Raw genomic sequence first — 15042 nt, 5'->3', positions numbered from 1 at the left:
AGGTGTCCTGGACCTGGCAGGTCCTCCCTCCGCAGGCACAGGGTGACATCCGCAGTGGGGATTGTCCCCAGGTATGGGCTGGGTGGGGGCCCCAATACCCACGAGGGAGGGACCCCCAGCAGGGACCTGCATGGCCCCTGGTGTCACAGGTGTTCCTGTCCCTGCACGGTCCCTGGGGTGTGGCACGGTGTCACTGTCACTGCACGGCCCCTGGGGTGTCACACCGTGTCATCATGGCTGCACAGTCCCATTCGTGTCACCTGGTGCTGCTGCACAGCCCTGCGGTATCACACAGTGTCACTGTTGCTCCCTGGGGTGTCACACGGTGTCACTGTCACCGCGCAGTGCACAGGGTGTCATTGTCACCGCGGGGCCGCTGGGTGCCACACAGTGTCACTGCAGCTCCCGTGGGTTGTCACACAGAGTCACCATCAGTGCCTGGTGCACGGGATGTCACACAGCGCTGTGTCACTGCATGGCCCACGGGGTGTCGCTGTCGCCGCGTGGCCCACGGGGTGTCACCGGGTGTTATTGTCACGGCATGGCCTGGGGTGTCACACACTGTCACTGCACAGGGTACACCCCAGTGCCACCCCCTGCACATCCCGTGGGTTGTCACCCAGTGTCACTGCGCATCCCCCAGCTGTGTCACACGCCATCCCTGCCAGCCGTGGGGCGCCCTGGGGACAGCCCCGCAGGTCCCAGCAGCCCAAGTGCCCGCTAATCCCCACCCCACGTCCCCGAGCCTGTCCCCTCTGTCCAGTGGCCCCATGGCTGGACCCGGCTGCCAGGCGAGCAGCCACTTCCCATCACTCACCAGCCCACCCCATCAGCCCAGCTGTAATTAAGTAGCCGTGTTGGCAGCCCTTAATTGCTGCACGGCGGGAGGGTGGCGGCCCTGCCGTGTCCGTAATGAGAGGCAGCGTGATGGGGACAGGGACGGGGGGGATGTGCCGCCCCCACCTTGTCCCCCTGCCTGCAGCTGGGCTCCCCTCACTGGGCAAGGGATGGTGCCTGCCGTTGGGCTGGGGGTGCTGGCATGTCCCTGTCCCCGAGGCCAGGTCTAACCCAGCTGGCCAGCTAGCCAATCAGCCTGCTGCTGGCCAGCCAGCAACCCCCCTGGGTCAACTGGCCCTCCACCAGCCAACTGGTCAACTGGCCAGCCAATCAACCAGCTAGCCAAACAGCCTGTTGGTCAACTGGCCAGCCAGCCAGCCATCTAGCTAACAAGCCAGCCAGGCAATCAACCAGACAGCTGGCCAGCTAGCCAACCAACCAGCCAGCCAGTCAGTCAACCCACCACCTAGCCTTCTACCAACCAGCCAGCCAGCTGGTTGGCCAGCCAGTCAGCCAAGCAGCTGACCAGTCATCTACCTGCCAGCCAGCCAACCAGCCATCTAGCTGTGCAGCTAGCCAGGCAGGCAACTGGCCGAGGAGCTGCCCAAGCATCCAACTAGCCATCTAGCTATGTGGCTAGCCAGGCAGGCAACTGGCCGACTGGCCAATGAGCTATCCATGCGTCCAACCAGCCAGCTAGCCATCTGGCCACCAGCCAGCTACCCAAAGAGCCAGCCAGCCCACCAGCCAGTGGGCAGGCAGCCAACCAGGAGCACCATCTGCCCCTGTCGTGGCGGGTGCTGGGACCCGCCTCGCCCTTGCCTCTGTCCTGCAGCCCTGTCCCCAGGTGTCCCTCATCTCCTGGGCTGGGTGTTGAGTGGCACGTCCCTGCCACCCCGCTGAGCCCTGACACACTCATCACAGCAAGCGGGGCACCGGACACCTCCCAGCCCAGCCCTGGCCAGAGGCACCTCCAGCCCTGGAGGGTTTGACCCCTTTTCTCCCCAGCCTGGCACCAAGAGGCAGGTGTTGGCTCCTGCCGGGACCATCTCCACCTCAGGATGGGTCCATGGGGCCGCGCTGACCTGTGCTGGCGCCACCTCTCCCCGGGCACAAACAGCCTGGAAAACTCCTTGGGAATGCCTCCTTTTAATGATCTGCCTCCTGGCGAGGCGGCCGTGGTGCCCTGTCTCAGGGATGGAGGGGACGCGGGGCTGGAGGCTGTGTGGCTGGAGGGGCTGGTGTCCTCCCTTGAGAGCGGGGCACAGCCTGCACAGGAGGGGCCACCGGGTCCTGCCGGGGGGGGCTACTGGATGCAGGAATGGATGGATGGATGGATGGATGGATGGAAGGATGGATGGATGGATGGATGGAAGGATGGATGGATGGATGGATGGATGGAAGGATGGATGGAAGGATGGATGGAAGGATGGATGGATGGATGGATGGATGGATGGAAGGATGGATGGATGGAATGATGGGTGGATGCCATCAAGGCAGTGGGAACCAGCAGGGGAAGCCCCAGGTGGGAGCTCAGCGGACCTGGCCGCCTTCCCAGCAATGCCCCAGCCTGTGCAGCCCAGGCTCCCATTGCCCTGGGGGGTCCTGCCCACCCCGGCCAGGGGCTGAGGGCCCAGCCCTGCCCTCACTGCCCACAGCTGGGTGTCTCCCTCCCACAGCCCCTCCTGGGCCCCACCCTGAGGACACGGCATGATTTTGCAGGACAGCACCCAAAATCATCAGGGACAGCTTGCCAACACCAGCTCCCTCCCTAAGCTCGTCCGTGTGGGCCAACGTCGGGTTTGTTAGTTATTTCAGGCTCTGAGTCCTAATTACTGTTGCTCAGCAGGGGCTGGGCAGCAGGTGCCAGGGTGCCACCCGGGCACAGTGTCCCCAAGACACCATGTCCCCCCCAGCGATGCGTGGTCCTACGGGCAGCATCTGTGGCGCAGCTGCAGAGCAGGTCCCGCCCTGCCACAGTGTTGGGATGGGAAACTGAGGCACGGAGCAGCGCTGAGCCCTACAAAAGCCCCTGGCCTGGCCTGGCTGCGCTCACCCTTTCCCAAATCCCCTTAATGAGCTCCCCAGTGAGCAGCAGGCAGGGAGGGGGGGAACATCCACCCCCCAGGCTGAACCTGTGCCCTGCAGCATCGATCAGGGCCCCCCGGCATCGCCCACTCACCTCCCCACGTCACACTGCCAGAGCAAACAGCCGGGGGCTCGGCTGCGCATCGATTCTGTGAGAGCTGCTGTTTGCTCAACCTTTGCAGAGGAACAAAAGCGGCTGGCGTCGAGCAGAGCCGCCGCCGCAGCCGCAGCCACTGCAGTCCCCGCTGCCACTGCAGCCACTGCTGTCACCTCCAAGCTGTGTCCCTTGTCCCCCTCCTGCTATCACAAATGTGGCCCTTTGCAGATTTGCCATCAGTTGTCTGTCCCCAGGTGGACAGAGCTGGCTCAGAGCCGGCTTGGGGGGCTGCGCTGCACCCCCTCCCTCTACTGGGGTTGGGGACAGGGACAGGGACCGCCTTGGGGCCTCCAGCCAGGGTCACCTGGGGGTGTTGTCCCCATCCATAGGGTGCTGCTGCCCCAGGGTGGTGGTGAAGCCGTCACGGCTCTGTAGCCAGGCTGTAGGGATATGGCCGGGGACGTGGTAGCCTGGGGTGGTGGACCTGTCATTGGTACACAGTGGACTGTGGCAGTAAGGTGGCCTGGGAATGGGACATGATGGCTTGGGGGGGGGGGGGAAGGTGACCAGGGCTGGCGGCCGTACCATGGGGATGTGGTGTCCCCGGGTGGTGAGATGTTCCGGTCCGCTGGCCGTGCCGTGGCGACGTGCCGGCCCCGGGTGGTGAGATGTTCCGGTCCGCTGGCCGTGCCGTGGCGACGTGCCGGCCCCGGGGGGTGAGATGTTCCGGTCCGCTGGCCGTGCCGTGGCGACGTGCCGGCCCCGGCTGGTGAGATGTTCCGGTCCGCTGGCCGTGCCGTGGCGACGTGCCGGCCCCGGGTGGTGAGATGTTCCGGTCCGCTGGCCGTGCCGTGGCGACGTGCCGGCCCCAGGTGGTGAGAAGTTCCGGGCCGCTGGCCGTGCCGTGGCGACGTGCTGGCCCCGGGAGGTGGGATGTTCCGGTCCGCTGGCCGTGTCGTGGCGATGTGTCGCCGCAGGGGGCTGAAATGTTCCGGTCTGCTGGCCGTGCGGTGGCGACGTGCCGGCCCCGGGTGGTGAGATGTTCCGTGCCACTGGCCGTGCCGTGGCGACGTGCCGGCCTGGGGTGGTGAGATGCTCCGGTCCGCTGGCCGTGCCGTGGCGACGTGCCGGCCCCGGGTGCTGAGATGTTCCGGTCCGCTGGCCGTGCTGTGGCGACGTGCCGGCCCAGGGGGGTGAGATGTTCCGGTCCGCTGGCCGTGCCGTGGCGACGTGCCGGTCGCGGCTGGTGAGAAATTCCGGGCCGCTGGCCGTGCCGTGGCGACGTGCCGGTCCCGGGTGGTGAGATGTTCGGGGCCGCTGGCCGTGCCGTGGTGACGTGCCGGCCCAGGGGGGTGAGATGTTCAGTTCCGCTGGCCGTGCCGTGGCGACGTGCCGGCCCAGGGGGGTGAGATGTTCCGGTCCGCTGGCCGTGCCATGGCGATGTGCCAACGAGGGTGTTGAGATGTTCCGGGACGCTGGCCGTGCCGTGGCGACGTGCCGGTCCCGGGTGGTGAGATGTTCCGGGCCGCTGGCCGTGCCGTGGCGTCGTGCCGGCCCCGGGTGGTGAGATGTTCCGGTCTGCTTGCCGTGCCGTGGCGACGTACCGGCCCCGGGTGGTGAGATGTTCCGGGCCGCTGGCCGTGCCGTGGCGTCGTGCCGGCCTCGGGTGGTGAGATGTTCCTGTCCGCTGGCCATGCCGTGGCGACGTGCTGGCCCAGGGGGGTGAGATGTTCCGGTCCGCTGGCCGTGCAGTGGCGACGTGCCGGTCCCGGGTGGTGGTGAGATGTTCCGGGCCGCTGGCCGTGCCGTGGCGATGTGCCGGCCCAGGGTGGTGAGATGCTCCTGTCCGCTGGCCGTGCCGTGGCGACCTGCCGGCCCCGGGTGCTGAGATGTTCCGGTCCGCTGGCCGTGACGTGGAGACGTGCCGGCCCCGGTGGTGAGATGTTCCAGGCTGCTAGCAGTGCCGTGGCGACCTGCCGGCCCCGGGTGCTGAGATGTTCCCGTCCGCTGGCCGTGCCGTGGAGACGTGCCGGCCCCGGGTGGTGAGATGTTCCGGGCCGCTGGCGTTGCCGTGGCGACGTGCCGGCCCCGGGTGCTAAGATGTTCTGATCCGCTGGCCGTGCCGTGGCGACGTGCCGGCCCCGGGTGGTGAGATGTTCCGGTCCTCTGGCCGTGCCGTGGCGACGTGCCGGCCCTGGGTGGTGAGATGTTCCGGGCCGCTGGCCGTGCCGTGGCGACGTGCCGGCCCAGGGGGGTGAGATGTTCTTGTCCGCTGGCCGTGCCGTGGCGACGTGCCGTTCCCGGGTGGTGAGATGTTCCGCTCTGCTTGCCGTGCCGTGGCGACGTGCCGGCCCCCGGTGGTGTGATGTTCTGGGCCGCTGGCCGTACCGTGGCGACGTACTGGTCCCGGGTGGAGAGATATTCCGGGCTGCTGGCCGTTCCATGGTGACGCTCCAGCCCGGGATGGTGAGATTTTCCGGGCCTCTGGCCGTGCCGTGGCGACGTGCTGGCCCTGGGAGGTGAGATGTTCCTGTCCGCTGGCCGTGCCATGGCTACGTGGTTGCCCATGTTGGTGAGATGTTCCGGGCTGCTGGCCGTGCCGTGGCGACGTGCCGGCCCCGGGTGGCGAGATATTCCGATCCGCTGGCCGTGCCATGGTGACTTGCCGGTCCCGGGTGGTGGTGAGATATTCCGGTCCACTGGCCGTGCCGTGTCGACGTGCCGGTCCCGGGTGGTGAGATGTTTCGGGCCGCTGGCCTTGCCGTGGCGACATGACGGGTCAGGGTGGTGAGATGTTCCGGGCCGCTGGCCGTGCCGTGGCGACGTGCCGGTCCCGGGTAGTGAGATGTTGCGGTCCGCTGGCCGTGCCGTGGCGACGTGCTGGCCCCGGGTGGTGAGATGTTCCGGGCCGCTGGCGTTGCCGTGGCGACGTGCCGGCCCTGGGTACTGAGATGTTCCGGTCCGCTGGCCGTGCCGTGGCGACGTGCCGGCCCAGGGGGGTGAGATGTTCTTGTCCGCTGGCCGTGCCGTGGTGACGTGCCGGCCCAGGGTGGTGAGATGTTCCGGGCCGCTGGCTGTGCCGTGGCGACGTGCCGGCCCCGGGTGGTGAGATGTTCCGCTCCGCTTGCCGTGCCGTGGCGACATGCCGGCCCCAGGTGGTGTGATGTTCCGGGCCGCTGGCCATGTCGTGGCAACATGCCTCTCCTGGGTGGTGAGATGTTCCGGGCCGCTGGCCGTGCCGTGGCGACGTGCCGGTCCCGGGTGGTGAGATGTTCCGGGCCGCTGGCGTTGCCGTGGCTACGTGCCGGTCCCGGGAGGTGAGATGTTCCGGTCCGCTGGCCGTGCTGTGGCGACGTGACGGGCCAGGGGGGTGAGATGTTCCGGGCCGCTGGCCGTGCCGTGGCGACGTGCCGGTCCCGGATAGTGAGATGTTCCGGGCCGCTGGCCGTGCCGTGGCAACGTGCCGGTCCCGGGCGGTGAGATGTTCCGGGCCGCTGGCCGTGCCGTGGCGACGTGCCGGTCCCGGGTGGTGAGATGTACCGGGCCGCTGACTTTGCTGTGGCGACGTGACGGGCCAGGGGGGTGAGATGTTCCAGGCCGCTGGCCGTGCCGTGGCGACGTGCCGGCCCCGGGTGCTGAGATGTTCCGGTCCGGTGGCCGTGCCGTGGCGACGTGCTGGCCCCGGGAGGTGGGATGTTCCGGTCCGCTGGCCGTGCCGTGGCGACGTGCTGGCCCAGGGTGTTGAGATATTCCGGGCCGCTGGCCGTGCCATGGCGACGTGCCGTCCCAGGGTGGTGAGATGCTGCGCTCCGCTGGCTGTGCCGTTGCGACGTGCCGGCCCCGGGTGCTGAGATATTCCGGTCCGCTGGCCGTGCCTAGGCGACGTGCCGGCCCCGGGTGGTGAGATGTTCCGGTTCGCTTGCCGTGCCTAGGCGACGTGCCGGCCCCGGGTGGTGACATGTTCTGGGCCGCTGGCCGTGCAGTGGCGACGTGCCGGCCCCGGGTGCTGAGATGTACCGGTCCGGTGGCCATGCCGTGGCGACGTGCTGGCCCCGTGATGTGGGATGTTGCGGTCCGCTGGCCGTGCCGTGGCGACGTGCTGGCCCAGGGTGTTGAGATGTTCCGGGCCGCTGGCCGTGCTGTGGCGACGTGACGGGCCAGGGGGGTGAGATGTTCCGGGCCGCTGGCCGTGCCGTGGCGACGTGCCGGCCCCGGGTGCTGAGATGTTCCGGTCCGGTGGCCATGCCGTGGCGACGTGCCGGTCCCGGGTGGTGAGGTGTTCCGGGCCGCTGGCGTTGCCATGGACATGCCGGCCCCGGTTGGTGAGATGTTCCGGTCCGCTGGCCGTGCCGTGGAGATGTACCGGCCCCGGTGGTGAGATGTTCCGGGCCGCTGGCCGTGCCGTGGCGACGTGCCGGTACCGGGTAGTGAGATGTTCCGGTCCGCTGGCCGTGCCGTGGCGACGTGCCGGTCCCGGGTGGTGGTGAGATATTCCGGTCCGCTGGCCGTGCCGTGGCGACGTGCCGGTCCCGGGTTGTGAGATGTTCCGTGCCGCTGGCCGTGCCGTGGCGACGTGATGGCCCAGGGTATGAGATGTTCCGGGCCGCTGGCCGTGCCGTGGCGACGTGCCGGTCCCGCGTGGTGAGATGTTCCGGGCCGCTGGCGTTGCCGTGGCTACGTGCCGGACCCGGGAGGTGAGATGTTCCGGACCGCTGGCCGTGCCGTGGCGACGTGCCGGTCCCGGATATTGAGATGTTCCGGGCCGCTGGCCGTGCCGTGGCAACGTGCCGGTCCCGGGCGGTGAGATGTTCCGGGCCGCTGGCCGTGCCGTGGCGACGTGCCTTTCCCGGGTGCTGAGATGTTCCGGTCCGGTGGCCGTGCCGAGGCGACGTGCCGGTCCCGGGTGGTGAGATGTTCCGGGCCGCTGGCGTTGCCGTGGCTACGTGCCGGACCCGGGAGGTGAGATGTTCCGGACCGCTGGCCGTGCCGTGGCGACGTGCCGGTCCCGGATAGTGAGATGTTCCGGGCCGCTGGCCATGCCGTGGCAACGTGCCGGTCCCGGGTGGTGAGATGTTCCGGGCCGCTGGCCGTGCCGTGGCGACGTGCCTTTCCCGGGTGCTGAGATGTTCCGGTCCGGTGGCCGTGCCGTGGCGACGTGCCGGCCCCGGGTGCTGAGATGTACCGGTCCGGTGGCTATGCCGTGGCGATGTGCCGTCCCCGGTGGTGAGATGTCCTGTGCCGCTGGCCGTGCCGTGGCGACGTGCCGGTCCCGGGTAGTGAGATGTTGCGGTCCGCTGGCCGTGCCGTGGCGACATGGTGGCCCCGGGTGGTGAGATGTTCCGGGCCACTGGCGTTGCCGTGGCGAGGTGCCGGCCCCGGTGGTGAGATGTTCCGGGCCGCTGGCCGTGCCGTGGCGACGTGCCGGTCCCGGGTAGTGAGATGTTGCGGTCCGCTGGCCGTGCCGTGGCGACGTGCTGGCCCCGGGTGGTGAGATGTTCCGGGCCGCTGGCGTTGCCGTGGCGACGTGCCGGCCCTGGGTACTGAGATGTTCCGGTCCGCTGGCCGTGCCGTGGCGACGTGCCGGCCCAGGGGGGTGAGATGTTCTTGTCCGCTGGCCGTGCCATGGTGACGTGCCGGCCCAGGGTGGTGAGATGTTCCGGGCCGCTGGCTGTGCCGTGGCGACGTGCCGGCCCCGGGTGGTGAGATGTTCCGCTCCGCTTGCCGTGCCGTGGCGACATGCCGGCCCCAGGTGGTGTGATGTTCTGGGCCGCTGGCCGTGCCGTGGCGAGGCTCCAGCCCGGGATGGTTAGATGTTCCGGGCCTCTGGCCGTGCCGTGGCGACGTGCCGGCCCCGGTTGGCGAGATATTCCGATCCGCTGGCCGTGCCGTGGCGACGTGCTGGCCCAGTGTGTTGAGATGTTCCGGGCCGCTGGCCATGTCGTGGCAACATGCCTGTTCTGGGTGGTGAGATGTTCCGGGCTGCTGGCCGTGCCGTGGCGACGTGCCGGTCCCAGGTGGTGAGATGTTCCGTGCCGCTGGCTGTGCCGTGGCGACCTGCCGGCCCCGGGTGCTGAGATGTTCCGGTCCGCTGGCCGTGCCGTGGTGACGTGCCGGTCCCGGGTGGTGGTGAGATATTCCGGTCCGCTGGCCGTGCCGTGGCGACGTGCCGGCCCCGGGTGCTGAGATGTTCCGGGCCGCTGGCCGTGCCGTGGCGACGTGCCGGCCCAGGGTGGTGAGATGTTCCGGTCCGCTGGCCGTGCCGTGGCGACGTGCCGGCCCCGTGTGGTGACATGTTCCGGTCCGCTGGCCGTGACGTGGCGACGTGCCGGCTCCGGCTGGTGAGATGGTCCGGTCCGCTGGCCGTGCTGTGGCGACGTGCCGGCCCCGGGTGGTGACATGGTCCGGGCCGCTGGCCGTGCCGTGGCTACGTGCCGGCCCAGGGGGGTGAGATGTTCCGGTCTGCTGGCCGTGCCGTGGCGACGTGCTGGCCCCGTGATGTGGGATGTTGCGGTCCGCTGGCCGTGCCGTGGCGACGTGCTGGCCCAGGGTGTTGAGATGTTCCGGGCCGCTGGCCGTGCTGTGGCGACGTGACGGGCCAGGGGGGTGAGATGTTCCGGGCCGCTGGCCGTGCCGTGGCGACGTGCCGGCCCCGGGTGCTGAGATGTTCCGGTCCGGTGGCCATGCCGTGGCGACGTGCCGGTCCCGGGTGGTGAGGTGTTCCGGTCCGCTGGCCGTGCCGTGGAGATGTACCGGCCCCGGTGGTGAGATGTTCCGGGCCGCTGGCCGTGCCGTGGCGACGTGCCGGTACCGGGTAGTGAGATGTTCCGGTCCGCTGGCCGTGCCGTGGCGACGTGCCGGTCCCGGGTGGTGGTGAGATATTCCGGTCCGCTGGCCGTGCCGTGGCGACGTGCCAGTCCTGGGTGGTGAGATGTTCAGGGCCGCTGGCCTTGCCGTGGTGACTTGCCGGCCCCAGGTGGTGAGATGTTCCGGTTCGCCGGCCGTGCCGTGGCGACGTGCCTGCCGCGGGTGGTGAGATGTTCCGGGCCGCTGGCCGTGCCGAGGCGACGTGCCGGTTCCGGGTAGTGAGATGTTCCGGTCCGCTGGCCGTGCCGTGGCGACGTGCCGGTCCAGGGCGGTGAGATGTTCCAGGCCGCTGGCCGTGCCGTGGCGACGTGCCGGCCCCGGGTGGTGAGATGTTCCGCTCCGCTTGCCGTGCCGTGGCGACATGCCGGCCCCAGGTGGTGTGATGTTCTGGGCCGCTGGCCGTGCCGTGGCGAGGCTCCAGCCCGGGATGGTTAGATGTTCCGGGCCTCTGGCCGTGCCGTGGCGACGTGCCGGCCCCGGTTGGCGAGATATTCCGATCCGCTGGCCGTGCCGTGGCGACGTGCTGGCCCAGTGTGTTGAGATGTTCCGGGCCGCTGGCCATGTCGTGGCAACATGCCTGTTCTGGGGGGTGAGATGTTCCGGGCCGCTGGCTGTGCCGTGGCGACGTGCCGGTCCCAGGTGGTGAGATGTTTCGGGCCGCTGGCTGTGCCGTGGCGATGTGCCGGCCCCGGGTGGTGAGATGCTCCTGTGCGCTGGCCGTGCCGTGGCGACCTGCCGGCCCCGGGTGCTGAGATGTTCCGGTCCGCTGGCCGTGCCGTGGTGACGTGCCGGTCCCGGGTGGTGGTGAGATATTTCAGTCCGCTGGTCGTGCCCTGGCGACATGCCGGTCCCGGGTGGTGAGATGTTAAGGGCCGCTGGCCTTGCCGTGGCAACCTGCCGGCCCCGGGTGGTGAGATGTTCCGGTTCGCCGGCCGTGACGTGGCGACGTGCCGGCCCCGGGAGGTGAGATGTTCCGGGCCGCTGGCTGTGCCAAGGCGACGTGCCGGTTCCGGGTAGTGAAATGTTCCGGGCCGCTGGCCGTGCCGTGGCGACCTGCTGTCCCCGGGTGGTGAGATGTTCTGGGCCGCTGGCCGTGCCGCGGCGACGTGCCGGCCCAGGGTGGTGAGATGTTCCGGTCCGCTGGCCGTGCCGTGGCGACGTGCCGGCCCCGTGTGGTGACATGTTCCGGTCCGCTGGCCGTGACGTGGCGACGTGCCGGCTCCGGCTGGTGAGATGGTCCGGTCCGCTGGCCGTGACGTGGCGACGTGCCGGCTCCGGCTGGTGAGATGGTCCAGTCCGCTGGCCGTGCCGTGGCGACGTGCCGGCCCCGGGTGGTGACATGGTCCGGTCCGCTGGCCGTGCCGTGGCGACGTGCTGGCCCAGGGTGGTGAGATGTTCTGGGCCACTGGCCGTGCCGTGGTGACGTGCCGGCCCAGGGTGGTGAGATGTTCCGGGCCGCTGGCTGTGCCGTGGCGACGTGCCGGCCCCGGGTGGTGAGATGTTCCGCTCCGCTTGCCGTGCCGTGGCGACATGCCGGCCCCAGGTGGTGTGATGTTCCGGGCCGCCGGCCATGTCGTGGCAACATGCCTCTCCTGGGTGGTGAGATGTTCCGGGCCGCTGGCCGTGCCGTGGCGACGTGCCGGTCCCGGGTGGTGAGATGTTCCGGGCCGCTGGCGTTGCCGTGGCTACGTGCCGGTCCCGGTAGGTGAGATGTTCCGGTCCGCTGGCCGTGCTGTGGCGACGTGACGGGCCAGGGGGGTGAGATGTTCCGGGCCGCTGGCCGTGCCGTGGCGACGTGCCGGTCCCGGATAGTGAGATGTTCCGGGCCGCTGGCCCTGCCGTGGCAACGTGCCGGTCCCGGGCGGTGAGATGTTCCGGGCCGCTGGCCGTGCCGTGGCGACGTGCCGGTCCCGGGTGGTGAGATGTACCGGGCCGCTGACTTTGCTGTGGCGACGTGACGGGCCAGGGGGGTGAGATGTTCCAGGCCGCTGGCCGTGCCGTGGCGACGTGCCGGCCCCGGGTGCTGAGATGTTCCGGTCCGGTGGCCGTGCCGTGGCGACGTGCTGGCCCCGGGAGGTGGGATGTTCCGGTCCGCTGGCCGTGCCGTGGCGACGTGCTGGCCCAGGGTGTTGAGATATTCCGGGCCGCTGGCCGTGCCGTGGAGACGTGTCGCCCCAGGGGGCTGAGATATTCCGGGCCGCTGGCCGTGCCATGGCGACGTGCCGTCCCAGGGTGGTGAGATACTGCGCTCCGCTGGCTGTGCCGTTGCGACGTGCCGGCCCCGGGTGCTGAGATATTCCGGTCCGCTGGCCGTGCCTAGGCGACGTGCCGGCCCCGGGTGGTGAGATGTTCCGGTTCGCTTGCCGTGCCTAGGCGACGTGCCGGCCCCGGGTGGTGAGATGTTCCGGGCCGCTGGCCGTGCTGTGGCGACGTGCCTGTCACGGGTGGTGAGATGTTCCGGGCCGCTGGCCGTGCCGTGGCGACGTGCCGTCCCCGGGTGGTGACATGTTCTGGGCCGCTGGCCGTGCAGTGGCGACGTGCCGGCCCCGGGTGCTGAGATATACCGGTCCGGTGGCCATGCCGTGGCGACGTGCTGGCCCCGTGATGTGGGATGTTGCGGTTAGCTGGCCGTGCCGTGGCGACGTGCTGGCCCAGGGTGTTGAGATGTTCCGGGCCGCTGGCCGTGCTGTGGCGACGTGACGGGCCAGGGGGGTGAGATGTTCCGGGCCGCTGGCCGTGCCGTGGCGACGTGCCGGCCCCGGGTGCTGAGATGTTCCGGTCCGGTGGCCATGCCGTGGCGACGTGCCGGTCCCGGGTGGTGAGGTGTTCCGGGCCGCTGGCGTTGCCATGGACATGCCGGCCCCGGTTGGTGAGATGTTCCGGTCCGCTGGCCGTGCCGTGGAGATGTACCGGCCCCGGTGGTGAGATGTTCCGGGCCGCTGGCCGTGCCGTGGCGACGTGCCGGTACCGGGTAGTGAGATGTTACGGTCCGCTGGCCGTGCCGTGGCGACGTGCCGGTCCCGGGTGGTGGTGAGATATTCCGGTCCGCTGGCCGTGCCGTGGCGACGTGCCGGTCCCGGGTTGTGAGATGTTCCGTGCCGCTGGCCGTGCCGTGGCGACGTGATGGCCCAGGGTATGAGATGTTCCGGGCCGCTGGCCGTGCCGTGGCGACGTGCCGGTCCCGCGTGGTGAGATGTTCCGGGCCGCTGGCGTTGCCGTGGCTACGTGCCGGACCCGGGAGGTGAGATGTTCCGGGCCGCTGGCCGTGCCGTGGCGACGTGCCTTTCCCGGGTGCTGAGATGTTCCGGTCCGGTGGCCGTGCCGAGGCGACGTGCCGGTCCCGGGTGGTGAGATGTTCCGGGCCGCTGGCGTTGCCGTGGCTACGTGCCGGACCCGGGAGGTGAGATGTTCCGGACCGCTGGCCGTGCCGTGGCGACGTGCCGGTCCCGGATAGTGAGATGTTCCGGGCCGCTGGCCGTGCCGTGGCAACGTGCCGGTCCCGGGTGGTGAGATGTTCCGGGCCGCTGGCCGTGCCGTGGCGACGTGCCTTTCCCGGGTGCTGAGATGTTCCGGTCCGGTGGCCGTGCCGTGGCGACGTGCCGGCCCCGGGTGCTGAGATGTACCGGTCCGGTGGCTATGCCGTGGCGATGTGCCGTCCCCGGTGGTGAGATGTCCTGTGCCGCTGGCCGTGCCGTGGCGACGTGCCGGTCCCGGGTAGTGAGATGTTGCGGTCCGCTGGCCGTGCCGTGGCGACATGGTGGCCCCGGGTGGTGAGATGTTCCGGGCCACTGGCGTTGCCGTGGCGAGGTGCCGGCCCCGGTGGTGAGATGTTCCGGGCCGCTGGCCGTGCCGTGGCGACGTGCCGGTCCCGGGTAGTGAGATGTTGCGGTCCGCTGGCCGTGCCGTGGCGACGTGCTGGCCCCGGGTGGTGAGATGTTCCGGGCCGCTGGCGTTGCCGTGGCGACGTGCCAGCCCTGGGTACTGAGATGTTCCGGTCCGCTGGCCGTGCCGTGGCGACGTGCCGGCCCAGGGGGGTGAGATGTTCTTGTCCGCTGGCCGTGCCATGGTGACGTGCCGGCCCAGGGTGGTGAGATGTTCCGGGCCGCTGGCTGTGCCGTGGCGACGTGCCGGCCCCGGGTGGTGAGATGTTCCGCTCCGCGTGCCGTGCCGTGGCGACATGCCGGCCCCAGGTGGTGTGATGTTCTGGGCCGCTGGCCGTGCCGTGGCGAGGCTCCAGCCCGGGATGGTTAGATGTTCCGGGCCTCTGGCCGTGCCGTGGCGACGTGCCGGCCCCGGTTGGCGAGATATTCCGATCCGCTGGCCGTGCCGTGGCGACGTGCTGGCCCAGTGTGTTGAGATGTTCCGGGCCGCTGGCCATGTCGTGGCAACATGCCTGTTCTGGGTGGTGAGATGTTCCGGGCTGCTGGCCGTGCCGTGGCGACGTGCCGGTCCCAGGTGGTGAGATGTTCCGTGCCGCTGGCTGTGCCGTGGCGATGTGCCGGCCCCGGGTGGTGAGATGCTCCTGTGCGCTGGCCGTGCCGTGGCGACCTGCCGGCCCCGGGTGCTGAGATGTTCCGGTCCGCTGGCCGTGCCGTGGTGACGTGCCGGTCCCGGGTGGTGGTGAGATATTCCAGTCCGCTGGTCGTGCCCTGGCGACATGCCGGTCCCGGGTGGTGAGATGTTAAGGGCCGCTGGCCTTGCCGTGGCAACCTGCCGGCCCCGGGTGGTGAGATGTTCCGGTTCGCCGGCCGTGACGTGGCGACGTGCCGGCCCCGGGAGGTGAGATGTTCCGGGCCGCTGGCTGTGCCAAGGCGACGTGCCGGTTCCGGGTAGTGAAATGTTCCGGGCCACTGGCCGTGCCGTGGCGACCTGCTGTCCCCGGGTGGTGAGATGTTCTGGGCCGCTGGCCGTGCCGTGGCGACGTGCCGGCCCAGGGTGGTGAGATGTTCCGGTCCGCTGGCCGTGCCGTGGCGACGTGCCGGCCCCGTGTGGTGACATGTTCCGGTCCGCTGGCCGTGACGTGGCGACGTGCCGGCTCCGGCTGGTGAGATGGTCCGGTCCGCTGGCCGTGCTGTGGCGACGTGCCGGCCCCGGGTGGTGACATGGTCCGGGCCGCTGGCCGTGCCGTGGCTACGTGCCGGCCCAGGGGGGTGAGA

The sequence above is a fragment of the Athene noctua genome, chromosome 6 (assembly GCF_965140245.1).
Source record: "Athene noctua chromosome 6, bAthNoc1.hap1.1, whole genome shotgun sequence".
In the NCBI taxonomy this organism is placed as follows: Eukaryota; Metazoa; Chordata; class Aves; order Strigiformes; family Strigidae; genus Athene; species Athene noctua.
This window is presented reverse-complemented; position numbering follows the sequence as displayed.